The sequence below is a fragment of the Parus major genome, chromosome 6 (assembly GCF_001522545.3).
Source record: "Parus major isolate Abel chromosome 6, Parus_major1.1, whole genome shotgun sequence".
Taxonomy (NCBI): Eukaryota; Metazoa; Chordata; class Aves; order Passeriformes; family Paridae; genus Parus; species Parus major.
The window spans coordinates 9,377,857-9,393,775 of record NC_031775.1 but is presented as its reverse complement, the minus strand read 5'-3'; the positions used below and the strand labels follow the sequence as shown (position 1 = coordinate 9,393,775).

Sequence of the window (15,919 nt, the reverse complement as noted above, 5' to 3'; positions counted from 1 at the left end):
ACTTGCTCCATTTTGATGAGCAGGGCCCTCAGTTCCCAGGAAGAGGGAACCAGCATGTGCTAGATACAGAAAATTGCAATTTTGAATAGAGACAGTGCAGGATGGAGTCCACTTCAGGGCAGTGCTCAGGATAATAAATGACAAACCAGATGGATATAGCAGAGAGTACTTTACCATTGGTTAGAGGTAATATGTACAAGTGTTTCCTATTTATGCAAACACATATGAAAAAAAAATCTGCTTTAAGATTTTGACAGTCTTGCAGTCCATCTCTTCATTCCCAAACCCAGGGGCATAGCTACAGATAAGGTCAAAGTTATTCTACTGCTTAAATGGCAAATTAATTTTGGTTTTATTCTGATTTTCAGTATTATCAACATTGTCTTTACTAATACGTTGATAGTTAATTTCTTATACCTTTTCTTCTAAGGCAAACTGTTCTTAAAATCTCAAATGCTCTTAATATAAAGAAGTGGAGATCTAAATTTTCTCCTTCTTACATGTGCAAAAAAAAAATCCCTCAAGTATAGCAATATCCCTCTTCAAATTAAACAAATGTAGAAAAAGGGAAAGAATCTACATTTCACTAGTATTGAGTCTATAGGGTAAAAAACATAGAACTGTTTCAAAATCATTCGTCCTGATTTTCAAAGATTATGTTCTCTTACTCAAGAGTTATATTCTTTAAATGTTTTGAGTTTGCAGTTTTCTTTCCTTACAAAATGGAATTCCAGTTGGTATTCCTTAAATTCATTAAAGAGCATAGGAAATAGGAAGGTGAAAGGTAACATATAGGTGACTATTCTAGTTTCTTATAGTTTTCAAAGAAACAATATATTCTTAACTCCCACTGAAGATGACATTTAGGAATTCAAACACAATTCAAATTAATTCAACACCACACCATGGTGTCTTCTAGGAATGATTCTTTATAAAGCTAAAGACAAAATTCTATGTGTTCATGCTTATTAAAAGTGCCACATTATATTTTACCTTGCTGCTCTTTAAATATAAAGTATCCTAAGAAAATTTTTGCAGGAGCAGATGAAAAACAAATCACATTAATACCACACAAATGCTCTAAAAAAATTAGAATCAGGATGTAAAACTGTTTCAAACAGATACTGATGTGTGCTAGAACACATGACAGAATGGATGTAGCAGATGAAGAAATGGATACAACATGCTGAGGGCTTAATGTAACATACAGCAAAATTGATATACCTCTTACTGAAATAAATAAAACATGGCATAATATATACATTTTAATGAATTGAATAAAGCATGCAAGGGAATTGATTAGAAAGTGTACTGAACTGAAAAACATAAAATAAAACATAATATTATGGATTTAATCTAATAAAAATATCAGGGATTGAACTATACTGGAATCATTAAAACAAAAGGGCTGGATTTAAACTGTGCTGAACTGAAGTAAAGAAAATATGGTGTGTTTAAAGCTCAGAAAGCCCTGGGTATGAGTTCATCAGGGTCACATGGCTCATTTCATTGTTCAGCTGCATGCCACACAGAAAACCATTAGGGTACAGCATTTGGATAAAGAAGATGTATGATTCATATCTGGCTCTACCACACAAACTTGTAATTTGATTTTATCAAAGCAACTTATTCTCTCTCAAGAGCTTTTTATCTCACCTTGTCTTGCTCTTCCTCTCTTCCCCCTTCATTCTCCCCCTTGTCCCTTTTCCTCCTCTCCTCCCTCCCTTTCACCATCACAACCTCTGTGTTCTCACGTCCTTTCTCTTGTCTGCACACTTTTTTCCTTTCACTTCTTCTCATCCCTCTGCCTCTTGTCTCTCATTCTCACTCTCCTTTGCTGGACCTTTCTTTCTGGTGATTGCCTGTTCCTCTCACACATTTGCTCTCTCTTTCTTTTTTCCCCTCTTAATATTGTCTGGGTACCAATGACCCCTGTATCCCAATTTTCTGTTAAATTTATAAACAATTGAGAGAATTGATACAAGTAATTGGAATAATAGACATAAACTTGATTTGAAGCCAGATATGAAAATTCCAGTATTTTGTGTAATGATGATTGTGTACATAAATGGAAATTTCACAATAAAACCCCATTTCTCTTTAGGCTTGTTTGCATCTGAGCAGCCATCCTCCCTACTCCACTCTTCTCATGTTTGTCAAAACTTGAGTGTAAATTCATATGCAGACCTGAGTTTGACTGAGGTGCTTTTCTTCTAATTCAAGTAGTAAAAATCAGACCTGAGGTTTGGATTTTACTTGTTTCATACTGTGAATATATGATCCATGTTTTGGCTGTATTATTGAGCACTCAGAATCATTGGTTTCATTGTTTTCCTTTGGTTTGTTTATATCACAAGCTTTGAAATAAAAATACCCTGTACTTCAAACTTTGCCAAGACAGATTTTCACCTTTAGATTTTTCTTTTGTTTTTTTCTCTTTCTGAAATTCACCTTTTTAAAGTCTTAAAATTGGAAGGCAAACAAGCTCCTATCTTTGTAGTTTTATTTCTTAGCTATTAACATCAAACTGTAAAGGAAAACTATATGCCTGCCAAGGCTGGCTTCAAAAGTTTGCCCTATTAAATTAATTTTATTGTTACTCTTTATTCTAAGTAATGTATTCATTCTGGTTTAACCACAGCTGATGTTGACCCGGTAATTTTCTAGTGAAGTAATATTTGACATAGGAAGTTCTCAGTTAAAGAAAGAGGGATGAGAGAAACTTGATTTTATTGTTTCATGTTGGGTCTGTGTGGAAGGCATTTGACTTCTTAAGCTGTATGGTGAACTGTTAAAATAAAAAAAAAAACATGTTTTAGGGTTTTTATTTTCAAAGAGCATCTAAGTGTGTATGTCAGCAGAATACCTGAGTTCCTCTTCCAGTAATAAAGCTGCTAAGCTGTCTCTCTTTTGGTGAGTGCCCCAAGGTGACACAAGCTATGTACAGCCAAGTAATTGGTGCTGAAGATCGTCTGTCTCCACTCTAGGCACTGGAGGAACTGGAAGGTATACTTTGGTTTATATTTTGTATTTCAGACAAAAAATGCACACACACAGTAGTATCTCAATTGAGAGTCCACCATATTGAATGTTTGCTTGGTAGAATTTGCAGGACATTTATTTGTTTTAAAGTCACTTTATTAGAGAGCACAGATAGTTCTATCAATTCAAAACCCAGAATTCTTGAATCTGTTTTCCAATAAATATACTCTAAATCAGTATTTATTTATTCCTGAAACAGAAGCCTGATATTATGAAATACTGCCCCGTCCTCAAGGGGCTTATGATTTGAAGGGAGTAGTGGGTAAATCATTTAGAAGTGTAAGTGTTGCAGGTAAACATATTCTAGGAAAAATAATAGGATTATTTGGTATTTCATAGAATCCTGCTACGTTTAGTACTTTACATATTTAAATAGCTGTTTTCTAACTCTGCTTCATTTTAGGATTGTGTTGGAAATGTTTGTTTGCAAGTCACTGAAGGGTATTAATCAAGCAAGGTACCTTTATCTGGTCTTGTGAGTCTTGGAGCTTAACAGTAGCTGTACAAAAAAACTTGCAAAATGCCTTATATGCTGTAGTTTTAGCTAGCTTAGATTTTGTTTTGCTCCCTAACACTTAAAATTGTTTTCTTATAAGCCCAGGTGGGCTGCTGCACAGACTGAGCTGTGATCTCCAGCTACAACTCTTTTTCTGCTAGGATGAGCTGGAATTTTTTTTTTCCCCCATTGTATTTTACTTTGTTACTATTCTCAGTAGACTGTGTATTTAAAAGTTCTCATCCAGTTGCCCTTCACCATTCTTTCTGAGGGGTAGCTTACAGTGTATCAACAGAAAAGGGAATACTCTAACTTAACCTTTTGTGCTTGTATCTTTGACACTTGTTGACCATTCCAAACCATTAAACAAGAATTTTCAGTCAACACTGTACTGAAAACAGCCACAGCTCTCCATCAAATGGAGAGACATTAAGCTTTCACAGCAGGAATCAGACAGCCTTCAAAATGTAAAGGAATCTGTTGTAATTTTTAAACATTCAAACTGTATTAATTCCCATGACAGTTATCCCTTAAGTCATTTCAGGCAGTTGCACACTTCTCAACTTCCACAGCTTTCATGTGGAGATCATGATTTTTTTTCTGATTGAAATATTTCCCCCATCTCTCATACTTGTGTTCATACTGAGAATGTTTTGAATCTGAAAAAAAATTTGCAGGTAACAGATTAAACTACTAGTAGTTAATTTTAATGGTACTTAACTGGGACTCTCACAGTATTCTAATCCTCTTCGTTTAAATGGATTCTCTGTCTGATACTGAGTAACTTTCACAGACAAAGCCATCAAGTCTCAGTTCTGTATAAGTTTATTTGTTATATTTTAGTAAATTCCAGAGGTTAATACAAGTAATTGAACTAAACTATTTATTTATTTATTTTTAAAACATGCTTGGTCTCTTCCTTAAGATCCCTTTTCATAAACTCTCTTCCAAAGTTGTTATTTTCATAGAGAAATTTTAAGTAGCTGTCTGCTCTGGATTTGGAAGCCTAATCTGTGGAGTGTATTGTTTGTGTCCTGATTTAATTGTTCTTTTCTGGAGCAATTGAGGGAATAAATGAAAATTTAGTGTGATTAAAGAAAACAAACTAACAGAAGGTGTGCATAACTTGAATGTAATGCATTTGCTGTAATAATTTTTGTGAGCCAACCTTGCAGTGGCTTTGACTGCTGACCTCTGGAAGCTTAGCCATTATGTAGTACCAGTCTGGAATTTACTTCTCCGAGGAGTGTAATCTTTGCTTGCAGCACAGATCATCTTTTCCCTCTGTCCTTTTTACCACTGGGCTAAATTATCCAGGTGTATTTAATCATTTTCATTTTTTTTCATAGTTTTCATTTTTGACACTGGGTCTGCATCAAGGACATCACTTAACTTCATTTCGAACTATGGCCACAATGACTGTGTCCATTTCCAACTACCATAAACCAGTCATAAATCAGGAAAAAGTGCCGTGCTGCTTAAAACTGCTGAAATGAGCTTTAGAGCATTATGCTTACAAGAATGTCAGCCTGTCACAAAGTAAATCAGCAAAGTGTCCTTAAACCTTTGTTGCATCAGGGAATCTCTGACTTGGTGGCTTGAAGCCTGGTTATTCATTTTACTGCCCTATTTCCTCCCCTCGCAACACACACATGTGATTATTATTTTGTTTGGACACTTCATCATGCTTTTTCTGCTTTATTTATGGCTGGTAATTATAGGTTTTATTGCTTACTCCCCTTCAGATTTTGTCTGAATATATTAAATGAAACTTCTGGTGGTTTCTAGGCTCTGAAAGGCCACAGATTTACATTAATGCTCTACAAACTATGAGTTTATTTTACAATATTACTAGATGCTTATTCTACAGATTTACAATACCTATGCCTCCCTGCCTTACTTGAAATGTTTTATCTCTGCTTTTTGAGGTCAAAGTTCATGTGTTGAAAGCAATCATCCCCAGAGATTGCTGCTGAATGTTGATGCTGTAGTGGGACAACATCAGACCTATTGGTTATATTTGCAGTGTTTGAATCCAGTCTGATGTTATTTGGCTCTGAATTACTCTGTCTCTTCTGAAAATTTACATGAGCTCAGCATAGTTCTTATTGTTTGCTATTCACTGTCATAGAAAATCACTTTTGTTACATCCAGCTATTTCTAATCTGTCTCTATCTCTCTTTTTATATTGAAATTTTTTCCCTGATAGCCCTAAGTTTTTGTAAAAACCTTCTAGGAGTCGTGTTCTTGTCCAGTATAAGGAGAGGCTGTGTTTCACTATAATCTTTAAAATAGTCAGAAGCCGAGTAGGAGTAAGTGGAAGGGTTAAAAATACCAGATCGTATTTCCACTGCCAAGCAACAATTTATTCCTGTTGCTACTGAATCCCAAGCAGTTGGGAAAAAGGAGGTTTTTCAGAGACAGTTCATTGTGGCTTGAAGTTAAGGAAGTAACTTCAAGACAGTGTAATTGATTGTGATTGCCTAATTGGGGTTTGAAATTTCTTTCTGGCTTTGTTTCATTCTTTCTGACAAAGTAGGGTCAAGAGTAATTTTTTTTTAAATTTTTTTCTTTTGTCAATTACTGACCTAAAGTAGCAAGTTCAGGGCATCAAAATAGATGAGAAATAGAGCTGAAGTGTCTCTGTTTCTGCTAAGCTTGTTTAATCTCTGAGTTAGTATATGAATGATCAGATTTAGGGATATGTCAGCATTCTCATATTATTGTCAGTTGCTAATGTAATTTAATCTTCAAGCATAATGTAATTTTAAATTAGATTTTACACTGGGATTTTTGCTTCTCCACTAGGACTAATAAAATAAGATCACAAAAGTCTTTTCCTAAATCTTTCATTATGAAATGTTTTCAGAGAATCTTCAGATGAAGACAATTTAGAAACAAGATTGGGAGGCTAGAGCAGTAGAATGGCAGGTAATTATTTTAAAGAGCCACTGTATGGTTTATCAGTTAAACAGCTGTTTACATATATAATAATAACCAATTCATTCTGTGATCAAAGAATATATGTTTGGGTTTTATGGAAAATACCTTACATTCTTCATTAACAGCAACATATCTAATCCTGATTTCATGAGTGAAAATGTCAATTTTTCTTTATACTTCATGCTTTAAGTGCTATTTTGGGAACATATTTTTCTGCACAGAATGAGAAAGAAATGACCCGAAAGCAGTGTATTCTGAGCTGTGGTTGTGTTTGGTTTACCTTAAATCTGTTTAAAGTAGCTGCAAGGTATTCTTACAAGAGCAACGTGAGTCAATCTTGTCTATTCTCTTTTTTGGAGTGTATTCTTGTGACAGCCTTTTCTTATTTCCTTCTATTTTACAGTTGTCTTTGTTGAGGTGGATAGGGTTGTCATACAGGGAGCATAAAAGTGACAAAGTAAATCAAGTGTTAAGTAGGCCATAATAATTTGCATAATCCTTTTGCAAATCCTTCTAGGTGCATATTTGTTAATGACTGAGATATAACATTAGGGAAGTGTGATAGAAACAGCATATTAATGGAAGACATATTTCAGTTTCTTGATTTGTTCACAGCTAGCTTTAGCTATAGGTTTAATAAGAAAAGGCTATATTGATAAACAAAATATCTTGTAACATTAAAATCTAATATCTACTATCTAAAGTGGTTAATAGGCTCTGTTTTCAACTCAGAGAATAAGAAAGCACTATGGTGTGTATTTTGAGTTTCTACGGTTTGCCTCTCTCTCTAACTGTAGAAAGTTCCTTACTCATTGAAATTAAAGAAAAAGCAAACTCCAATGTATCATAAACTATTTGTAAAGATGTTTTATTACTGACTTTTTTTTCTTTTTAAATACATCTGCCATGATGGCAGAGTCCTGTTGAGCTGCCTGTACAAACCCTGGCCCATCCTCAAGGACTTCTCCTGGGTTCAGAAAAAGAAAGAAGGGCCCTGTGCCAGTGCTAAAAGGAAAATACAGCAAATATGAACTTTATGGAAAGTAAAGGAATACTGATGATTCATAATGAAGAGAAAATTATGTAATTTGTCTAAATTACTGTTTTTCTACTACTTCAGGTGGTGAAAAAGATTTCTATGTGGGGTATTCCCCCTGCCTCCACTCCTGGATTGTTTGTTGGGGTTTTTTGTTTGTTTGTTTTGAGCTTGCGTAATCTGTTTCAAAGCTCAGGACTATAATGCCCATTTTTGATTTGTGTAATTTGTTTTGTGGGTTTAAATTTATTCACTCACATGGAGAAAGATGGGATACTGCTTCTTAATTAAGTAAATTTACACCTGGAATGAATTATTCTTATGTATGAAGAAGCAAGTGAAGCATTCTGAAAGATTGCTTATGCTCCTTTAAACAAGCTGTAATTTTACCAAACTGAATAATTAATCAAAACAAGATTGTTCTGCTCACAACAGCATTGTCAGAAATCATGTTTTGTATTATGTTACCTTATCTCAAAATAGAGTTCTTCAGTGGAATGAAGGTGACGTCTAAAAATAAGTATGTGACTATGAACTAACTGGTTTAGTTCTTTATAAAGGTAAGGATTACTTGAGTTACTTCCAATTAATCTTTGGCATATTTTCCTTGAGGCATTAGGACACTAATGAATCTTGAGACGTTCTGTAAATTGATCCAGTAAACAGATCCCATCGATAGTTGTTCATTCCATGTTTTTCTTGTTTTCTGCCAGGATTTGAAGCTCTGTACTCCTGTTTTCAATATCACTAAATGGCTGTTATGTGGTGTGTTATCTTACACTCCTGCAGGGAGGGGCTTCTGTGACAGGAGAGGAGGTCAGTGTATCATGGTTACCTAGTGAAGGCAAAGGGATTTTACTGGCACTTGTAGGGGATCTTGCAATCTACATACACAGTGATGGTAATCAATGATCTCACCATATAAATATATGTTCAGTATAATAGCCGTGCTCAGAACAGGAAAAAAATGTGGTGCTCTGATGATTGTATCCAGCTTACTCAGTAATATCACTGTAGTCAGTATTACACTTTACTAATATACCTAAAAAGAAAATAATGGTATATAAAAATACATTTCTTGTTCCTCATTCCTCTTTGTATTATCTCCCAACAGACAGAATCAGTTATGTTTATCCAGGTAGGAAAATATTTGGGCATCATTTTTTGCTTATTTGAGGTCTGCTTTGTGTCTTATAAAATAGTGTTTGTAAGTATGGGAATTGAACTTCTGCTGCCTACAGTTTAAATAAAAACTCTTTGGCAGAACTAATGCTTGTGCCATAGTAAAACACCCAAATGTGGATGAAAGGGAAGAGGAAAGAGCAGAAGAGGAGGTGGTAACAAGGAATTTGGTTTTGATTGGTACCTTAGGGACACAGCTTTGTAGGATTGCCTCATCCTTCAAGAACTATAGTAGCACAAATCCTTTGTAATCATCTTGGAGTTTATGAATGAGGAGCATAAGTGAGATGCTTTTGCTAATGTACAGATAGGAATTAAATACTGGAACATAGAATTTAATGTTCTTAATGTTTTAAATTTTGAGTTAAATTACATACAGCATCCATAGAATGAATATGTAGATTCTTCTCAATTGTCTGGTCATTCACTTTTTCCTTTTCCACCATAAGGAGTGGTGGGAAATGGTTAGATGATTTTGTGTTCACACACTGCTGGTTCTTAAGTTTTTTACCTTGTTATGGAAAAATAGTGTCACTGGTAGGAAATCTGTTAATTAATAAAATCTGAAATTTATATTGTGGTTTGGTAAGTACAAATATTTGTGATGGCTCTCAAGATTATATTGCAGGGGGAAGACACCATGTGGTTTAGTAGAATTTCAGCCAAATTGTTATTTTTGAAAAATATTGTTAACCAAAATTATGTATCCATTCTGTAAAGAAGAAGGTTCCCACATGAAAATATTATGCAGAATATGAAATTTTCCTTTTTCCTTGCTTTATATAATAAAGAAGACTTTTCTGTGATCCGTGAAGCTATCTTCAAATTATTTTTGTATGTCTAGAGTATTTTAGTAGCTCAATTTAGTTCTAGTGATTATCAGATGCACATAATTCTGCATATTTTTCTCAAACACTTTTTTCAGATTTCCATTAAGGATTTCACAAATTCTTACAAAAACCTTGAGTCCCAAAACATTCAGTGTCTCTTGGGATATTCAAAAGCCTGTTGAGTAAAATTGCATCAAGTTGTAGATGGAATAGGAAATACAACTACTAATGGTAAAGTTCATCCTTTGCACAGAAATTGCATAAGAAGTAATGCAATGTTTGCCATTCCAATGTAGTTTGGATGGAGAATTCCCCATCACTGCCATCATATCCCCCAGTTTATAATCTTTAGCCTGAAAGGTCATTGTTTTTTTTTTAACCTGACACTAGATTGTGATATGTTGTCCATTTTGCAATTGTTTTGATAAGGATTTCTTGATTATGACTACTCATTCTTAACCAAGTAAGTCTAAGGCATTTTTTAGCATAATCACTCAGAATTAAAATGTTTTTTGATGGTACCTTTGTTCTCAATTTTTGGGAGTTTTTTTTTTTTATTGGTACTGTCTTCCTAAAAAATTCTTCAGTTTGTATCTACCCTTCTTTTTTTTCTACTTTTTCTAATTCTTCTTTTTCTTCTTTTTTGTATCTACCCCCTTTATTTTTTTCCTTAGCCATTTTTCATTTTTAACTGAATTTTCAATTTTCTCCACATAGAAGGGAAATGTATACTTCCTTGACATAGAAGTACCTGGTTATTTAATAGTAACAGAAGTAAAACTTACCTCCTATTTCTTATTCTTGAGTAGTTTCAGAAATGCAGCTCCAAATAGGTACTAAAGATCTGCTTTTTTTAAAGAATGTTCCTGAGTATTTCTTCAGGAAAACATTTATCTGCTTTAGAAGCAGGGATAGACAATGATGGGTATTCAAGTGTTTTATTATTCGTACATTATTCTTTACTAAATGGAAAATACTTTGAAATGTTTTTTTTTCCTGCGTACTGTGTGAAGATTGTTCCAAACACCTTGAGCCATCTAACTCCTAGACTTTGCATTTGTTTATTGTTTTCTTTTTTTTCCTTTCTCTCAGGAGAGAAAAATTGTCTTGAATTGGTCATCTGGAAAGGTCATAACCAATCTCAGATTAGTATAACTCTCAGAAAAAGGTCTAAAATAAACCAAGCTAACTCTTCTTCAAAAGAAAAAGAAAACAGCTGCCCTTAAAATGAAAACAACTTTCCTTCAGACTTTCCACCCTTCACACATTTCTTTGAACCATTAGACTTGGTTCATTGACCAATTAGGTTGGTTTAGGTTAAGAGTGTAAATTGTAAACCCCATTAAAAAAGGGGTTCCAAGCCAACAAAAAAACCCCAAACAAAACAAAAAGCAACCAACCTACCAAACCAAATAACAAACAACCAAACAAACAAACAAAACCCCCAAAAATAAAAATAACTAGCTGAAGAAAGCTGATGGAGCCCTCTTCACAGTTGCCCTGGAGCACCTTGCTAATTTCTAAATACAAGAAAAATGAAAAATGGTTTTACAACTTTTAAGCTCTTGAAGTAGTTTTGATGTCCTTTCTGAGTGATCAACTTTTTCCAGAAGCTTTCTACCAGGATTTTCTTTCCTGTTCCACCACAGGTAGAGTTAGTGTAGAATTTAAAGTTGGAGTTCCCTCAGTATAATTAGGAATATTTTTTTTTCCCCTTTTCTGATCAGTGACACTTTCTTCCTGAACTTCTATAAGGTTTTACTTAAAAAGTTCTATAAAGGTCTACCTCTTTGCCATGAGAATAATAATGGGAAGGTGTTATTTTCAGACTGGTTTGGTTCTTTTCTCTTAGGCATTTCTTTTCCCACTTGGAATTATATGATGAGGAATTTCTGCTTTTTTTTGGTTCTGATTACACCATTAATTATTAACCTTTCAAAGATTTATTCAGCTTATTCATTGCATACTAGCAAATATATAATATTGATATCTTAATTTTAATGAAGAGAGAGTAAAAGAATTGTAAAAGATGTCAATAAGAAAGGTCACATCATCACCAATGTCAAACTATTTCGTTCATGTTGTTATTTAAGGTTGTTGTCTTCCTCTACTAAAAATGAACCCTCTATATAGAGGCAAAAGCCACTCCATATTTTAATTAATCCTCTGGTTTTTAATCTGTTGGAAAAGGCTATTTGATCTCATAGTTACAGTGGCTGGGATATATTTGCTTTCATTTCAGGAAGAATGGGGGAAGAGGGTGAAAGAAGGTTAAAATAAAAATTATGAAGTACTTAGAAATGTGCATGTTCTCATGCAGACCAGTTTTATGTCTATAATAACCCAAAGTAAGTAGCTGTATTCATGCCTCTGTCAATCTGCCCACTTTGATTTGTATGGAGGCCATAGCTTGAATTTTCTCTTGCACTGCAGCACTGACAGTGTTTTAACTGATGTGGAGACTCCTTGGAAAGAATAACTTTCATTCACTGCTGGGGGTGAAAAACCATCCAGTTATCTCCACCCACTAATTATGACTACATTATATGTTTTTGTGTGTGTGTGATAAATACGCCAGGAAAACTCAAGTTTAGAAGCTTGAAAACAAAATAATTTTTAAAGCAAGCGTAACCAACAGGGTTTTACGTACTGTAGTTCTTGGCTTTGATAATGAGCCATCTTTTCCCCGAACAACAATTCTGTTACCATTTTAAACACATTCAAATATAGTGTTGTGGAGGAAAAGTTGCTTATTTTTAGCTAGGAAATTTCATATTCCTGTGAAGTTTCTGTAATTGTATGAAGTTTATTTCTGTTCCCAGATGTCAGCAATCAAAATCTGCATAAATATATTTTGCGTAAATCTGTTGGCAGCTGTTCTCCAGTCAGGTTCCTCAAGACATTAGCCTGTCTTTGAGTTTATGACAAAGTTAAAAATTATTCATTAAACTGACCTGCAGTATATTCAGTAACTGTAAAATTGCCTTGCAGTTCTATTTGGTTTGTAGATGTGATCACGAGTAAATTTTTAACTTAATTAATTGGCCGTTTCTGTTGACAAGAAATTTATGTGGTAATAATTTGCTCGAAATAGATGCCGACTGTAGGAAATGAGATATCCATCATAGGCTTGTGTTCCACCAGCTGCACAGTGGCTATTATGAAAGTATTTCAGGCTGCGACGACCCCACTGTTTGTGCAGTCAGGATTATATATACCCACGATCCATTGCCTGCCTGAGAGGCGCTCATGGAGGTCTATGATAACAAAGACTTTGTGATTTATGGCTTGCTGTGAAAGCAGAGCTTGATGAGATTAAACAATTTCATAGCACAAGTGTTTCTTAAGACCTGATTTGTAGTTGCAAGCTGATGGTAAATCACATTTATATATCTGAAAGCATGCTCAGCAGAGGAGTGCAATTACAGTTTAAGACAGCTACTTTTTATTTAATTTTTATCCTGGTTTTGTCTCTTTTATATCCCCTTCGTCTGCAAACCATTCACCTTCACAAGTCCTTTCTTGGTTAGAAGGCCAAAGACTGAAGGCACTGATGTTCTTCCCGTTCTGTGTGCACTCTTAGTAAAAGAGAAAAAGAAAATACATCTCTGAATCATTTCAGAGTAGCTTTTACTGGTTCATCTTGGCTGACCTGGGTTACTGGGTTCAGCTACAGTTCTTAAATTGCTGTTGTGTTCAAAATCGAGCACATTTTTACACAATTTCTAATCACACAAATATATTTAAAATTTAAATACACTGGTTAAAACATAGAGTAAAAGAACCCAGTTTTGGTGGCTTGCATTAGGTATTTTTAGCTAGTAATTTCTGGGTTCCTTTCTTCTTATGCACAATAGGAAACAAGATTATTTCTATTAATTGCTATCTGCTTTGGGTTTGCATAGGTATTGGTATTACCAGCAACATATCTGCTATGCTTCATAAGCAGCTCCTGCTAAATATTGCAGCAAAGATGTTTGCATCAATATTAAGCCATGATTTGTGGGGCTTAGTGCTTGAAAAACAAAATCAAATTCTTATGATGCACTTGGCTTAGAGTAACAAACCTATTGGTTTTGACTCAAGATCAGTTTGGAGTCCTACATGAAATCCTCAATTTAACTGATGCTGCAAAACATCTTTCATGTTAAATGCATTAGAAGCAGAGAAGTAGCATAATCCGTGAGGGGAGTTACCATTCAAACTCCTCACTTGCTGCTATAATTGAAGACCAAGTTTCTCAATATGCCAAAAATCTCCTGTGGGTCCTGAGCAGCTCCTTGGCTCCCATCTGTTCTCCCCAAAGGCTCTCCCCATCTCGAGTGAGCAGGCCAAGGTCAGATTTCTATCGAGAGAGGTGGTGAAGAGGTTTCCTGTGATGTAGTTTCTGCATTCTGGAATCTTCTCTTTATGCATCACACTCCTTGGCATACATTTCCATACCACAAACAAAAACAATAATTGCATTACAGGATCAAATAGAAGCAGAAACACTGAATTTCAGGAGGGTATAACTTTCTAAATTGCTGTATAACGTGTCATTGCTAAAGTCTCATAACTTAAGAGGTAAATCAATGCTTTTACAGATGTTTAGATGTTAGAAATCCTAACAATGAGAATGTAACTCAAATAGGCATATTGTTTTACCATCAGTTTTTCACACCCAATTCTCATCACAGACAGTTCACTTAGAGTTAAGTGTAGAAATGATAGAAATTGAAATGTCTGTGCCATAACATCTAGGAAGAAAGTATTCAGAAGAGACTATGCTTAAAAAAATCAAAATTACCAACAAAGACCTTTTCATTGCTTTGCATATTTTGGCCACAATTTTTCAGCTGAATTTCTGAGTTCAAAATTTTATTCAGGTGATAAAGTTATCAAAAAAACACACAAATCCTCCCCCCACCCCCAAAAAATTTAAATTGATGTATTTCACAATTAAATCCTCTATTCAGTATGCACAGTCCCCAGTTTGCTAATTGCAAATCAATACAAGGGAAGACCATGCTCATGGAATTCTTATCTTTTTTTCATTGGAGTGATCAGCTTTTGAAAATAAGTGGGGATTTATCCAAAATAATGATAAGCTCATCTTGCCTCTTTTGGTTTTGGATAAGGTTCAAAATGATTCTATCTAGTTTTAAACCACAGTGTGTAACCTCATGGCCTCACGGTTAGTACCAGTACCAGTTTACATACATGCTAACTGAGATTAGTAATTTGTTTTTCCTCAAAGTTCCTCTAAATAAGACAGAACAGTCATCAAAATAGGATTTATTATAAACTGGGTATTTCAGCTCTAGAAAAAAAAAAAAAAAGCAGTTTCATATGAAAAAGACAGGGAACTCACCACTGCAATTTTTTATCAGGTACTAAGCAGCAGATTCTTCCTTCTGTCTTCAATCAGTGGGAGAAAGATGGGGAAAGGTATTTCCCTTGCTTTTAACAGATGAAGCCTTGTAGGATGTTTGGTATTTCCACATGTGATGGACAGTCACTGGAGACTAATCAAGGTTTGTCCCTGAGGCAAAATGCCTGTACAACCAAAGTGAATTATCAGTCCTCTTCCTAGTCATCCCTGCCAAGTACTCCTCCTGCCCCCAAGTTACTTTTCCTGGTGGAGTCCAGGGTACCAGAATGTGTCATAAGGCTTGGAAGACCTCATGTAAATGGTAGTTACGTGAGGTGAAGTTAAAGGAAAAAGGAAAAAATTATTCCTGGCTTGTGCTGACATTAGTCAGGTGCCTTGGGTTCATTCAGTCTGTCCTGCACATCTGCTTTTGAAATGATCTCTTTATTACCAGGGCTGACTCTCCTGGTTTATTTCTTGCTTAGAGAAAACATTCTGTGTAAAGACTGCTCATTACTGTGTCCTTTTACCTGCTCCAAAGAAAACCCACAAAGGTATATCTAGTTTATCTTCTTAAATTTAAACTAAAACCATTTAGCTTTTTGAAAGGACCTGACATAATAAAAAATATTCTCAACATTATTCAGTCCTTTAATACTTGAATTTTGGTAAAAAATTTGGTGGTTTAGACCAGTGGAATTTTAGAGTTATGGATGTAAGCATTAACATTTCCTGGATTAGGGTTCTCACAGACTGTGCTATCAGACAGCTGTGCTTTTTGGTGAAAACTGGTTTTCACCAGAAGTTTGAGGTTTTTTTCTCTTTTGTTTTTGTGGGGTTTTTTTATTAATGTTTCTGCCAAGAAGTGTGGCAAAGAGAACTTTTTCTGGTAGATGTACAAATTTGAATCTCTGGACTAGGTTTTAAATCCACACCTACAGTATTATTCTCAGTCATAAGAATTAAGACAATGTATTGCCTGTGAAATTCCACAAGCAGGTTCAGCATGACAGCTGACAACAAAGAATTTTCTTATT

General features: G+C 34.8%; 1 protein-coding gene and 1 long non-coding RNA gene across 5 annotated transcripts in view; one reads left to right on the top strand and one right to left on the bottom strand.

Moving 5' to 3' along the window:
• The window catches only part of LRMDA (leucine rich melanocyte differentiation associated), a 615,153-nt gene that overhangs the window by 478,015 nt on the left and 121,219 nt on the right, over positions 1 to 15,919 (top strand). The gene's annotated exons all lie outside the window — the stretch shown is intronic.
• Positions 11,297 to 15,164, bottom strand: LOC107199679. Of its 2 annotated transcripts, none has more exons than XR_001519266.2 (3): positions 14,883 to 15,164; positions 13,726 to 13,952; positions 11,297 to 13,107 (listed from the first exon to the last, which is right to left on the bottom strand). It is a non-coding gene; the product is annotated as an uncharacterized LOC107199679 (long non-coding RNA). The 2 variants fall into 2 exon arrangements; XR_001519267.2 differs by having other exon boundaries at positions 13,742 to 13,952.